The sequence below is a fragment of the Triticum dicoccoides genome, chromosome 1B (genome assembly GCF_002162155.2).
Source record: "Triticum dicoccoides isolate Atlit2015 ecotype Zavitan chromosome 1B, WEW_v2.0, whole genome shotgun sequence".
NCBI lineage: Eukaryota > Viridiplantae > Streptophyta > Magnoliopsida > Poales > Poaceae > Triticum > Triticum dicoccoides.
Window position 1 is genome coordinate 469,662,550 of NC_041381.1, and position 13,856 is coordinate 469,676,405.

Below are 13,856 nucleotides of genomic sequence, written 5' to 3' on the forward strand. Positions count from 1 at the left end.
TTCACCGCAACATCGTCGGAGCCCCCCCCGTCAACCTCCTCCTCGACTCGGCCTCCACAAGCCTCGCCGAACCGATCCCTTACAATTGAGTGAGGAACTTCGGACGCTCCCTCTCCCCTCTTTCCCCGATGTGCTCACCCTGATGCGCCCTTCCCCCATGCTCACTTGCCCCCTCTGCCACCCGCGTCGCAGCTACGCCTGTCATTGCGGTTGCCCGCCGCCCTACTGTCCCTGTCCCTGCCTTGTGCGCCGCCCGTTGCTGTCGGCCGCCTCTGCCGCTCGCCTAGCTCACCTCCCGCACCGCCACGCCCCCAATCTGCTGCACTGCTCCTCGGCTCGATCGCCTGCAACCCACGTCGCGCCAACCGCGCCCCGCCCCACACCTCCTTGCTTCGGCCACCATCGCAGCCTCCTCATTGCCGTGCCACCGCTGCCCTGTGTTCGGCCGCGCCCCTCGGGTTTGCGCCCGTGCATCTCGCCGCCCTGGCCGCTACCTGCGCCCCCGGGTCGTCCCGCTTCTCCCTCGACCGCACCGGCGCCCCACCTGTGCTCGCGTAAGTCGGCCGCTGCCTCCGCCGTGACCCCTCGCTGGCCACCGCTAGGGCGCCAGCACCCCCCCGGCGCCTATAGCCCATTTGCACGATGCCAGTCGCCCGTGAACCCGCCCCGGTTGGCCCCTATGGGCCACTAACTAGGGGGCCCCATCCCCAAACCAAAAAAAGAAAGAAAAACAATAATTAAATTAATTAATTAATTAAAAGAATTGATTAATTGACCTAATTAATCATGTTAATTAACCTTGATCATTTGATTACTTAAAACTGAGATAATGACAAGTGGGCCCACATGCCAGGGTTGACCAGGTCAGCCTATGGACCTGCTGACATCATGCTGGCACAATAATTGCATTTTCTAATTAATTTAAATATGTTAATTCCAAAATTGAATTAAAACTTTGAAAATAATGTAAAATAAATCATGTATCAGATGAAAATACTTTGTTTGCATTTAAATCTGTTAATACGCATTCCATTCGTTTGCCACACGTCCCTAGCATATCAAACATGCAACCGTCCCCCTCCGGTCCATCTGTCCGAAAATGCCGAACCAGGGATACTTTCCCGTTGTTTCCCTGATAACCCACAAGTATAGTAGATCACAACAGTTTTCGAGGGTAGAATATTCAACCCAAATTTATAGATTCGACACAAGGGCAGCCAAAGAATATTTGTAAGTATTAACAGCTGAGTTATCAATTCAACCACACCTGGAGATTAATTATTTGCAGCAATATGATCACTAGCACAGTAGTATGATAATTTTGACAGTAGTAGTAACAGTAACAGTAACAATGATAGTAATAATTTTGTAGCAGTGGTGATAGTAGCAATAACAATAGTAACTCAGCAAGAACAATATGTGAAAAACACGTAGGCATTGGATCGGTGAATTCGTTGGATGATATTCATCATATAACAGTCAGAACCTAGGGTGATATAGAAGTAGCTACGGTTCATAAATGTAATGTAGGCATGTATTCTGTAAATAGTCATATGTGCTTATGGAAAGAACTTGCATGACATCTTTTGTCCTACCCTCCCATGGTAGCGGGGTCCATAATAAGTAAACTAAGGGATATTAAGGTCTCCTTTTAATAGAGAACCAGAACAAAGTATTAGCACATAGTAAATACATGAACTCCTCAAACTACGATCATCACGGGAAAGTATCCCGAATACTGTCACTCCGGGGTTTATGGATCATAACACGAAATAGGTGACTATAACTTGCAAGATCGGATCTAGAACATAGATATAATGGTGATAACATAAACGGTTCAGATCTGAAACCATGGCACCGGGGCCCAAAATGACAAGCATTAAGCATGACAAGGTCATAGCAACATCAATCTTAAAAAAAATGGATATTAGGGATCAAGCAGTAATAAAACTAACTCGATTACATGATGAATCTCATCCAACTCCTCACCGACCAGCGAGCCTCCGAAGGTATTACTCACTTCCGCTAGGGAGCATCATGGAATTGGCAATGGAGAAGGATTGGTGATGACGAAGACCGAAGACTCCCCTCTCCGGAGCACCAAACGGACTCCAGATTTGGCCTCCCGATGAAGAACAGGAGGCGGTGGCGGCTCCATCTCGTGAAACGTAATAATTCTTTCTCCCTGATTATTCTCTCCGAAAATAGGATTTTAAAGCGGCGGAGATAGGGTCAGCGGGGCCACCAAGTGGGCACAATCCAACTGGGTGTGCCAGGAGGGGGGGCGTGCCCTGGTGGGTTGTGTTCACCCAGGGCCCCCCTCCGGTGGTTCTTGGCTCCAGTATTTTTCTTTTATTCCATCAAAATTCTCCAAAAAGTTTCGTTCCATTCTGAGAACTTATATTTCTGCAAAAAAAACAACACCTTGGTAGTTCTGACAAAAACTGCATTAGTCCGGATTAGTTTCATTCAAATCATGGAAATTAGAGTTCAAAGCAAGAGTAAAAGCGTTAGGAAAAGTAGATACGACAGAGACGTATCAACTCCCCCAAGCATAAACCTTTGCTTGTTCTCAAGCAATTCAATTGATAAACTGAAAGTGAGAAAGAAAAACTTTTACGAACTCTTTTGCTCTTGTTTACATAAATGAGCTTAAGTAGCACCCAGATTTTCAGCAAAGATTATGACTAACCATGTCGATAATAACTCTTAACAATTATATTAACTAATATCAATGGCATAAGCAACTAGCGAGAAATAATAAAGCATCTCAAACGACAAAACTTTCTCAAAACAATCATGATATAATATGAAAACAGTGGTATCCCGCTAGCCCTTTCTGAGACCGTAAAACATAAATGCAGAGCACCCCTGAAGATCAAGGACTGACTAGACATTGTAATTCATGGCAAAAAAGATCCAGTCACAGTCATACTCAGTATCAATTAATAGCAACGCATACAAATGGAAGTGGTGCTCTCTAGCTAATGCTCTTTATAAGAGGATGATGACTTAGCATAAAACTAAATATATAGGCCCTTCGCAGAGGGAAGCATGGATTTGCAGAGGTGCCAGAGCTCGAGCTTTGAAACAGAGATAAATAATATTTTGAGTTGTATATTGTCAACATAACAACCAAGAGATCTCGGTATCTTCCATGCTACATACATTATAGGCGGTTCCCAAACAGAATGGTAAAGTTTATACTCTCCCACCACCAACAAGCACATTCCACGGCTGGTCTGAAACAACGGGTACCGTCCAACTAACAACAATCCTGGGAATTTTGATTTGATTTGAGCATGGGACTAGGCATCCTGATTACGGCCATTTTCTCATGAATGATGAGCGGAGTCCACTCATCATGAGAATAACCCACCTAGAATGGAAGATATTGACAGCTCTAGTTGCTACATGAGTGATTCGACCATACAAAACAGAATTTCATTTGAAGGTTTAGAGTTTGGCACATGCAAATTTACTTGGAACGGCGGGTAAATACCGCTTATAGGTAGGTAGAGTGTACTCATATGGAAGAACTTTGGGTTTTATGGAAGGGGATGCACAAGCGGTATTCCCGCTTAGTACAAGTGTGTCGGATGTTGGGTTCCGTCAGACCCTTGAGGTTCGAACTCTGGGGTGCACACGAAGATCTCTCCTCCACCGACCCACGTCCCAAAGCTTCACTAAGAATCTAGGCTAGAAAGATGAACAACACAAGGGACACGGAGTTTATAATGGTTTAGGCCACCATTGTGGTGTAATACCCTACTCCAGTGTGTGGTGTGTGGATTGCCTCTGGGGCTGATGATGAACAATACAAAGGAAGAACAGCCTCGCGAGGGATGTTCTTGTGGGTGTGTGGTGAGGCTCTGCTTGGGAAGGATTTGATCCCAGACGCCCGATGTGTCCTCTTGCCTACCGTGGTGGCTAGCCCTATATATAGAGGCCCTGGTCCTCTTCCTAGACATTGAGCGGGAAGGGCGCCAACAATGGCCATTTTGAAGGGGAACATCTAGTACACTTATCCTGACTAAAGTTGGTATTCGACTGCCAAAGACTCTGACGATGACACCGTCTTGGGCTCCATGGTGACCTCCATCCTGCCGCCCTGCTGGTCTTGGTTTTGTTGCACCGAAACGGTAGCCTTTGCCTGATGCCTTGGTCTGTGCTTGCTCCCTTTGCACCAAAGAGGAAACAAGGACACTGTGCAGGCCGGCGCCCGCCTGGCGCCCGCCTGCCTCGATCGTCATGGCTTGCGTCATGAGCACCTCGTGAGGTACCCTCGCCTTAATCTCTCCGCCTCCTCGCGAGCCTGCCTGGCGAGGCCGCTCCTGAGGAAGCTTCATGTTATCCGCCCCGCGAGGCTTGGCTCCTCGCGAGGGTCTTGAGCTTGAGTCGATGAGGATGAGCCATACTGGGCCACTGTCCGAGCCACGCCACAGGCCGCAGGCAGGCGAGTCTGGGGACCCCCGTTCCTAGAACGCCGACAGTAGCCCCCGGGCCCAAGGCGCTCCCGGACTTGGCTTAGCAGAGAAGTGAAGGGGCAAGTGCGAAGCGCCGTGGGCCCCAACAGCCTGCGGCATTGGGCGCCGTGTGGTGGTTGATTGGACGTGGGCGTCTCCGCTTCCCCATGACGCCTCGACAACTGCCCAAATGACAAAAGGGCTGGCCCGGGTTAGGCTTACCTTCTTTGCTCTCATCCGTCTTGCTCCAGATCCCCTTTCTCGCTCTTCTCCTCCTTGCTTCCGGAATCCTCCAGATCTGCCTCAATCTCTCACCTCCGGCGAGCAATGGCGCCTCGCAAGACCCCGGCTGGGGCCCCACTGGCCTGGTACTCACCGGCTCTGGGTCCCCCGAATATGTCGGAGAAGAATCTCGCCCTCACGCGCTTGATGACAGTGGCGCAGGGAAGTGAGGGGGCGACTATGCTCAAGCCCGGCTCCGCCCAGCCGGAAGGCAAGGGGAGCACCTTCTACCAGCTCTTCATGAGCGCCATCATCGATGGCCTGGTGCCTCCTTTTTCTGAGTTTTTCCTTGCTGTTCTTCGCCAATACAACTTGCATGCCCTGCATCTCCACCCTAACTCTGTCCTTCTCCTGGCGATTTTCGCCTACTATTGTGAGGCTCATGTTGGGGTGATGCCCTCAGTGGCCCTGCTGCGCCATTTCTTCTCCCTCCGAGTTTCTGGTGCCCACATCACCGCATGTGCGCGCCATATCGAAGACAGGGAAGAGGATCGAAGGCTTCCGGAGCAAGTGGGTCATGGTGGACGTCGGGCGCATCCACCCCCGACTGGCACTGCCTATGGGGCAGCCCAAGGCCGTCGATGCATGGTCTCGCACGGAGCTTGATGACCGTCGGGCGAAGATGGTGCTGAAGAAGATGAGTGCGGACCTGAGGCCGGGCAACTTGGGGGCGGCGAAGCTGACCAGGGCCATGCTCCTGAGGGAGTTCTTGGTGCACCGGGTGGCTCCACCTCAGGCTCACTCGTGCCCCTTGTGGAGGCTCGGGGATGCGGACGCCGTCCTCCGCCTGAGCTCTGAGGCCCTGGCCGACGAGGATCTGGCCGCGGCCCTCCGTTCCCTGGTTGGGGAAGACGTGGCGAGCCCGGAGGGTGCTCCTGTCCCCCTGTTCCTTCGTGATGACTGGGAGCTGGTAGTGAACGCCATGCCCACCTTCAATGGGGATGGACTGGTGCCGGCGGAAGCTCCCGAGGATCTGACGGCGATGGCAACGGTGGACTTGTCCTCCGACGACTTCGACGAGGGGGAAGAGGTAGACGAGGAGGAGGAGGAAGAGCACGACTCCGAAGCGACCGCTGAGGGGACGGGGGAGACCTTCCCTTGGCGTAGGTCCAGTGCCCTCCGTTCCATGCCAGATGACGACGAGGCCGACGCCAGACGAAGGGGAGCGGACCCACCCTTGGTCCCAAGGAAGGACAGGATGGGGCTGATCTCCCGAGGGTCTACTCCGGTCTTGGGGCTGCCTGAAGCCAGCTCCAGCCCCTCTGACGCGCCCTCTGCTTCCGGACCTCCCGAGGCTGATCCCCGCAGGAGGCTTTTAGGCTTCAAGTTTGGCCAGAGGCTGCTTGAGCCCGCGAATGCCGACCAGTAAGTGCTCGACTTCTGCTTTGCTTCTTGTTTCCGTCGCCAAGGCTTAACGTCTGTATTCTTTTGGCTAGGCCGCCGCCTACGGCAAAAAGGTTGAAAGGGGCCTCGATGGCCCTGGTTGGGGCAAGCTCGCCTGTCGGGGCTGCACCTTCATCTGTGGGAAAAGGAGGCAGCGCGGCTCGTGCCTCCCCCACCTAGTCATCCTCGCGAGGTCAGGAGGGGCATACTGGCGTGGATCCAGCCCCCGTGCCCTTGGCGACTTCGGAGGCGTCCGCTCTTGACGCTATCGTCGAGGCCACCGAGGCTCTGAAGGACCCAGTGCCTGATGTTGTGATTATGCTGCCGTCTTCTCCTCCTACTCCACCGGCTGCCGTCTCTCCGACTCCTTCCACCGTCTTGGATCATGTTGCTGCCAAGCTGGGTCGGCTGCGGGAAGATCTCCAAGGCGCCGACCCCCGACTGGTGGCCTGGCGCCTGGAGTTGGTCTCTGGCTGGGTCCGCTCCGATGCCTCCATCCGAGCGGCGCTGAGCCAGGCTGTGTTGGCCCTCGAGGAGGAGAAACAAGCCACCTCCCAGGCCAAGGCCACTCATGATGCAGCTTTGGGGGACGCCACAAACGTCAGGAGCCGCTGCAAGGCGCTGGAGGACGAGCTGCAAGGCCTGAGTGACGAGCTTGCCAAGGAGGTCCGGGGCCGCTAGGAGAAGGAGGAGGAGATGATGGCTCGGGAGGCTGCCGTTAGGGATCGCGACGCGGAGCTCTCGATCGATCGCGGCCGGTTGGGGATGCTGGAGCAGGCACTAAAGGCGGAGAGGGTCGAGCTGGACGCCAAGGCTAAGATCTTGGCTGAGGATCGGGTGGCCCTCGCGTAGCTAGAGGAGAAGGCTCGCATCACGCTGAAGACGCTCTACGACGGTGGCTTAGAGAAGCCGCTAGCTGGCGGGAGGACGGCCCCGCCAAGCTGCTTCCCTTCTTGGTCTAGGCGCTTGAAGATGTCGCGGACGGCATCGGCCCCACGGCCGAGGCCGAAGCGCGTGTCCTTTCTTCCGCAGCGCTGACGCGCGTCCTCAGCCACGTCTACCTTCGCGACCCCAATGCCGACCTCGACAGCTTGCTGGAACCTATGAGCAGCGAGCTTGCCGCCGCTACTGCTGAGGCTGTGAAGGGCCGAGCGGAGGCCTTGCTGGTGAAGTTCCGTGCCTTCAGCACCAGGCCCAAGAAAGGTGCTGCCAGCTCCGCGGCTTCGGGAGGTGGAGCTGCCCAGCGCGACCCCACCACAAGCGATGATGCTGCCAAAAAGTGACCTCTTCGTGGCTTCTATCCTGTTTTAATTCCTGCAACATGCACCATGCCTCGTGGAGGCGTTTAAACTTGTGTTTGGCATTGTGAAAACAACCTATGGTCTGTAATATTTGCTTCTGAATTTCCAAGAATTTGCAGTTTTCCTCCCTATTTGCTTTGTGTTCTACGTCAGCAGGCCCGACCCCACGCATACCTCAGCCGCTGTTAGCCCCGACCGGGAACCAGGACAAAACCAAGGAGTGAGGGGCTACGTGACCAGTTAGGCTCCTCAGTCGCGATGCTCAGGAGTCCCCCTTGACGCGCGAACAACAAATAGGGACGAGAGGTGTAGGAGTGGATTTGTCGTTCTACGTCGGCAGGGCCCGGCCCCGCGCACACCTCAGCCGCCGTTAGCCTTTCGGAACTAAGGGGTGAGGGGCTACGTGACCAGTTAGGCTCCTGAGTCGCGATGCTCAGGAGTCCCCCTTGACGCTCAAACGGTCTCCGTACCTTGGCTCCGCTCGGGGAGGGGCGCGCGACGACCAGATCCGAGGGACCTGGCTGGGTGGTGTGCGCTCAGGCGTGGCCCGGGAGCAGCCCCCGTGTCCAGCCCCCTCGCGCGGCGCTCCCTGCTACGTCTTGAGCTTGCGTTGGTTTTCCTTGAAGAGGAAAGGGTGATGCAGCAAAGTAGCATAAGTATTTCCCTCAGTTTTTGAGAACCAAGGTATCAATCCAGTAGGAGGCTCCTTAACAAGTCCCACAAACCTACACAAACAAACAAAGAACTCGCAACCAACACGATAAAGGGGTTGTCAATCCCTTCATGGCCACTTGCGAAAGTGAGATCTGATAGAGATAGTATGATAAGATAAATACAGTTTTGGTATTTTATAATATAGATGCAGAAAATAAAGATGCAAATAAAAGTAGATTGGAAGCAAATATGATAAGAGATAGACCCGGGGCCCATAGGTTTCACTAGAGGCTTCTCTCGAGATAGCATAAGTATTACGGTGGGTGAACAAATTACTGTCGAGCAATTGATAGAAAAGCAAATAATTATGAGATTATCTAGGCATGATCATGTATATAGGCATCACGTCCGCAACAAGTAGATCGACTCCTGCCTGCATCTACTACTATTACTCCACACATCGACTGCTCTCCAGCATGCATCTAGAGTATTAAGTTCATAAGAACAGCGTAACGCATTAAGCAAGATGACATGATGTAGAGGGATAAACTCAAGCAATATGATATAAACCCCATCTTTTTATCCTCGATGGCAACAATACAATACGTGTCTTGCAACCCTTTCTGTCACTGGGTAAGAACACCGCAAGATTGAACCCAAAGCTAAGCACTTCTCCCATGGCAAGAAAGATCAATCTAGTAGGCCAAACCAAACTGATAATTCGAAGAGACTTGCAAAGATAACTCAATCATACATAAGAGAATTCAGAGAAGATTCAAATATTATTCATAGATAAACTTGATCATAAACCCACAATTCATCGGATCTCGACAAACAAACCGCAAAAAGAGATTACATCAAATAGATCTCCACAAGAGAGGGGGAGAACATTGTATTGAGAACCAAAAAGAGAGAAGAAGCCATCTAGCTAATAACTATGGACCCATAGGTCTGTGTTAAACTACTCACAACACATCGAAAGGGCTATGGTGTTGATGTAGAAGCCCTCCGTGGTTGATTCCCCCTCCGGCAGAGTGCCGGCGAAGGCTCCAAGATGGGATCTCGCGGATACATAAGGTTACGGTGGTGGAAATAGTGCTTCGTCTGCTCCCTGGATGTTTTTGGGGGTACTTAGGCTTATATAGGAGGAGGAAGTACGTCGGTGGACGCCCGAGGGGCCCACAAGACAGGAGGGCGCGCCCTATAGGGGGGGGGGCGCCCTCCTATCTCGTGGAAGCTTCGGCTGCTTCTAGACTTGCACTCCAAGTCCTCTGGATCACGTTCGTTCCAAAAATCACGCTCCCGAAGGTTTCATTCCGTTTGGGCTCCGTTTGATATTCATTTTCTTCGAAATACTGAAATTGGCAAAAAACAACAATACGGGCTGGGCCTCCGGTTAGTAGGTTAGTCCCAAAAATGATATAAATGTGTAAAATAAAGCCCATAAACATCCAAAACAGGTAATATAATAACATGGAACAATCAAAAATTATAGATACGTTGGAGACGTATCAAGCATTCCCAAGCTTAATTCCTACTCGTCCTCGAGTAGGTAAATTATAAAAAAGAAATTTTTGATGTGGAATGCTACCTAGCATAATTCTCAATGTAATTTTCTTTATTGTGGCATGAATGTTCAGATCCAAATGATTCAAGATAAAAGCTTATAAAACATAAAAATAATAATGCTTCAAAGCATACTAACAAATAATCATGTCCTATCAAAATAGCATAGCCAAAGAAAGCTTATCCCTACAAAATCATATAGTTAGGCCATGCTTCATTTCCATTACAGAAAATACTCCCATCATGCACAACCCCGATGACGAGCCGAGCAATTGGTTCATACTTTTTAACGCGCTTCAGCTTTTCAACTCTTACACAATACATGAGCACAAGCCATGGACATAGCACTATGGTGGTCTATTGTGGTGGTTGTGAGGACAAAAAGTGGGAGAAGATAGTCTCACATCAACTAGGCGTATCAACGGGCTATGGAGCTGCCCATCAATAGATATCAATGTGAGTGAGTAGGGATTGCCATGCAACGGATGCACTAGAGCTATAAATGTATGAAAGCTCAACAAAAGAAACTAAGTGGGTGTGCATCCAACTTGCTTGCTCACGAAGACCTAGGGCACTTTGAGGAAGCCCATCATTGGAATATACAAGCCAAGTTCTATAATAAAAAAATCCCACTAGTATATGAAAGTGACAACATATGAGACTCTCTATCATGAAGATCATGGTGCTAATTTGAAGCACAAGTGTGGAAAAAGAGATAGTAGCAATTGTCCCTTCTCTCTTTTTCTCTCATTTTTTTCTTTTTTCTTTTTCTTTTTTTTTCTTTTTTTGTGGGCTTCTTTGGCCTCTTTTATTTTTATAAAGTCCGAAGTCCCATCCCGACTTGTGGGGGATAGTCTTCTCCATCCTTTCCTCACTGGGACAATGCTCTAATAATGAAGTTCATCACACTTTTATGGATTTACAACTCAAGAATTACAAGTCAAAGCTGGAACAAAATATGACTCTATATGAATGCCTCCAGCGGTGTACCGGGATATGGAATGAATCAAGAGCGACATGTATGAAAATTATGAAGGTGGCGTTGCCACAAATACGATGTCAACTACATGATCATGCAAAGAGCAATATGACAATGATGAAACGTGTCATAATAAACGGAATGGTGGAAAGTTGCATGTCAATATATCTCGGAATGGCTATGGAAATGCCATAATAGGTAGGTATGATGGCTGTTTTGAGGAAGGTAAATAATGGGTACATGATACCGGCGAAAGTTGCGCGGTAATAAGAAAAGCTAGCTAAGTGGAAGGATGAGTGTGCGTATATCCATGGACTCACATTAGTCATAAAGAACTCATATACTTATTGCAAAAATCTACTTAGCCCTCGAAGCAAAGTAATACTACGCATGCCCCAAGAGGGATATATTGGTAGGAAAAATCCATCGCTCGTCCCCGACTGCCACTCATAAGGAAGACAATCAAAAGAGCACCTCATGCAACAAATTTGTGACACAACTTTTACTATACGTGCGTGCTTCGGCACTTGCCAACTTCAACAAAAGTATTTCTCAATTTCATAATTATCCACTAGCATGACCCTAACATTACTACCTTTATATATCAAAACAATTATCAAGCATCAAATTTATCCTAGCACCCAATTCTTTTCTATGATAGTTTTTATTATACCCAACTTGGATGCTCATCATTCTAGGACCAAATTTGTAACCATAGAAAATACCATGCTGTTCTAAAAGACTCTCAAAATAATATAAGTGAAGCATGAGAGACTAGCAATTTCTTCAAAATTAATCCACCGCCATGCTCTAAAAGATATAAGTGAAGCACTAGAGCAAAAACTATCAAGCTCAAAAGATATAAGTGAAGCACAAAGAGTGTTCTAGCAAATTTCAATCAAACAGGCTTCTCCCAAAAGGTGTGTACAGCAAGGATGATTGTGGTAAACTAAAAAGCAAATACTAATATAATACACGACGCTCCAATCAAAACACATATCATGTGGCAAATAAAAATATAGCTCCAAAGTAAAGTTACCAATGAACGAAGACGAAAGAGGGGATGCCTTCCCGGGGCATCCCCAAGCTTAGGATTTTGGATATCCTTGAATATCTTGGGGTTCCTTGGGCATCCCCAAGCTTAGGCTCTTGCCACTCTTTATTCCATAGTCCATAAAAAGCTTTACCCAAAACTTGAAAACTTCACAACACAAAACTCAACAGGAAAACTTATAAGCTCCGTTAGTGAAAGAAAACAAACCCCCCACATAAGGTACTGTAATGAACTCATTCTTTATTTATTTTGGAGTTAAACTACTGTATTCCGACTTCTCAATGGTTTATAAACTATTTTACTAGCCATAGATGCATCAAAATAAGCAAACAACACACGAAAAAACAGAATCTGTCAAAAACAGAACAGTCTGTAGCAATCTGTAACTAACGCAAACTTCTAGAACTCTAAAAATCCTACCAAAATAGGATGTACTGTACAATTTGTTTATTTATCATAAACAAAAAGAATCAATGCAAAATCTCGTTCCTGTGATTTATTGAATTCTTTCTCGTGAGCGCAAAGTTTCTGTTTTTCAGCAGAATCAAATCAACTATCATCACAGTTTATCCTATAGGTTCTACTTGGAACAAACACTAATTAAAAGATAAAAACACATCTAAACAGAAATTAGAAGCAAAAACTTAATACTAAACAGAAAAAAAAACAAAAAACACAAAGAAAATTGGGTTGCCTCCCAACTAGCGCTATCGTTTAACGCCCCTAGCTAGGCATAAAAGCGAAGATAGACCTAAGTAGTGCCATCTTTGGCACTTGATTCATAAGTAGCCCACATGATAGATTCATAAGGTAATTTGACTTTCTTTCTTGTAAACTGCTCCATGCCTTTCTTTAATGGAAATTGGAATCTAATATTCCCTTCCTTCATATCAATAATCGCACCAATCGTTCTAAGGAAAGGTCTACCAAGAATAATAGGGCAAGAAAGATTAAAATCTATATCGAGAACGATAAAATCTACGGGCACCAAATTTCTATTTGCAACAATGAGAACATCATTGATCCTTCGCATTGGCTTTTTAATGGTGGAATCCGCAAGGTGCAAATTTAAAGAGCAATCATCAAGATCATGGAAACCTAGAATATCACATAAAGTTTTCGGAATAGTGGAAACACTAGCACCCAAATCACACAAAGAAAAACACTCATAATCTTTAATTCTAATCTTTATAGTAGGTTCCCACTCATCATTAAGTTTTCTAGGTATAGAAACTTCCAAATTAAGTTTTTCATCATAAGATTGCAACAAGGCATCAACGATATGTTTGGTAAAAGCTTTATTTTGACTATAAGCATGAGGAGAATTAACAACGGATTGCAACAAGGAAATACAACCTTCTAAAGAACAATTATCATAATCAAATTCCTTGAAATCCGAGATAGTGGGTTCAATACTATTTAAAGTCATGACCTCTCCAATCCCACTTTTACCAAATTTAGCATCAAGATCTAAAAACTCCGAATTCTTGGGACGCCTTCTAGGTAAAGTTGACTCATCATCATTCCCATAATTATCAAGATTCATATTGCAAAACATAGAGCTAATAGGAGACACATCAATAACTTTAAGATCTTCATCATTATTTTCATGTAAACTAGAAGAACACGCTTTTATAAAGCTATATTTTTTAGCACGCAATCTAGTAGTTCTTTCCTTACACTCATCAATGGAAATTCTCATTGCTTGGAGAGACTCATTGATATCATGTTTAGGAGAAGAAGATCTAATTTTAAGAGAATCAACATCAAGCGAAAGTCTATCAACGTTCCTAGCCAAATCATCAACTTTGAGCAATTTTTCTTCAAGCAAAGCATTATAATTCTTTTGAGAATTCATAAATTCTTTAACACTATTCTCAAAATCAGAGGGCATCTTATTAAAATTGCCATAAGAATTATTGTAGGAATTTCCATAATTATTAGAGGAATTTCTAGGGAACGGTCTAGCATTAAAGTTTCCTCTATAGGCATTGTTTCCAAAAACTATTGCTACCAACAAAATTCACATCCATAGATTCATTATTATTCTCAATCAAAGTAGACAAAGGCATATCATTGGGATCAAGAGGAGTATTTTTAGTAGCAAACAACTTCATAAGTTCATCCATCTTTCCACTCAAAACATTGATTTCTTCTATATCATGCACTTT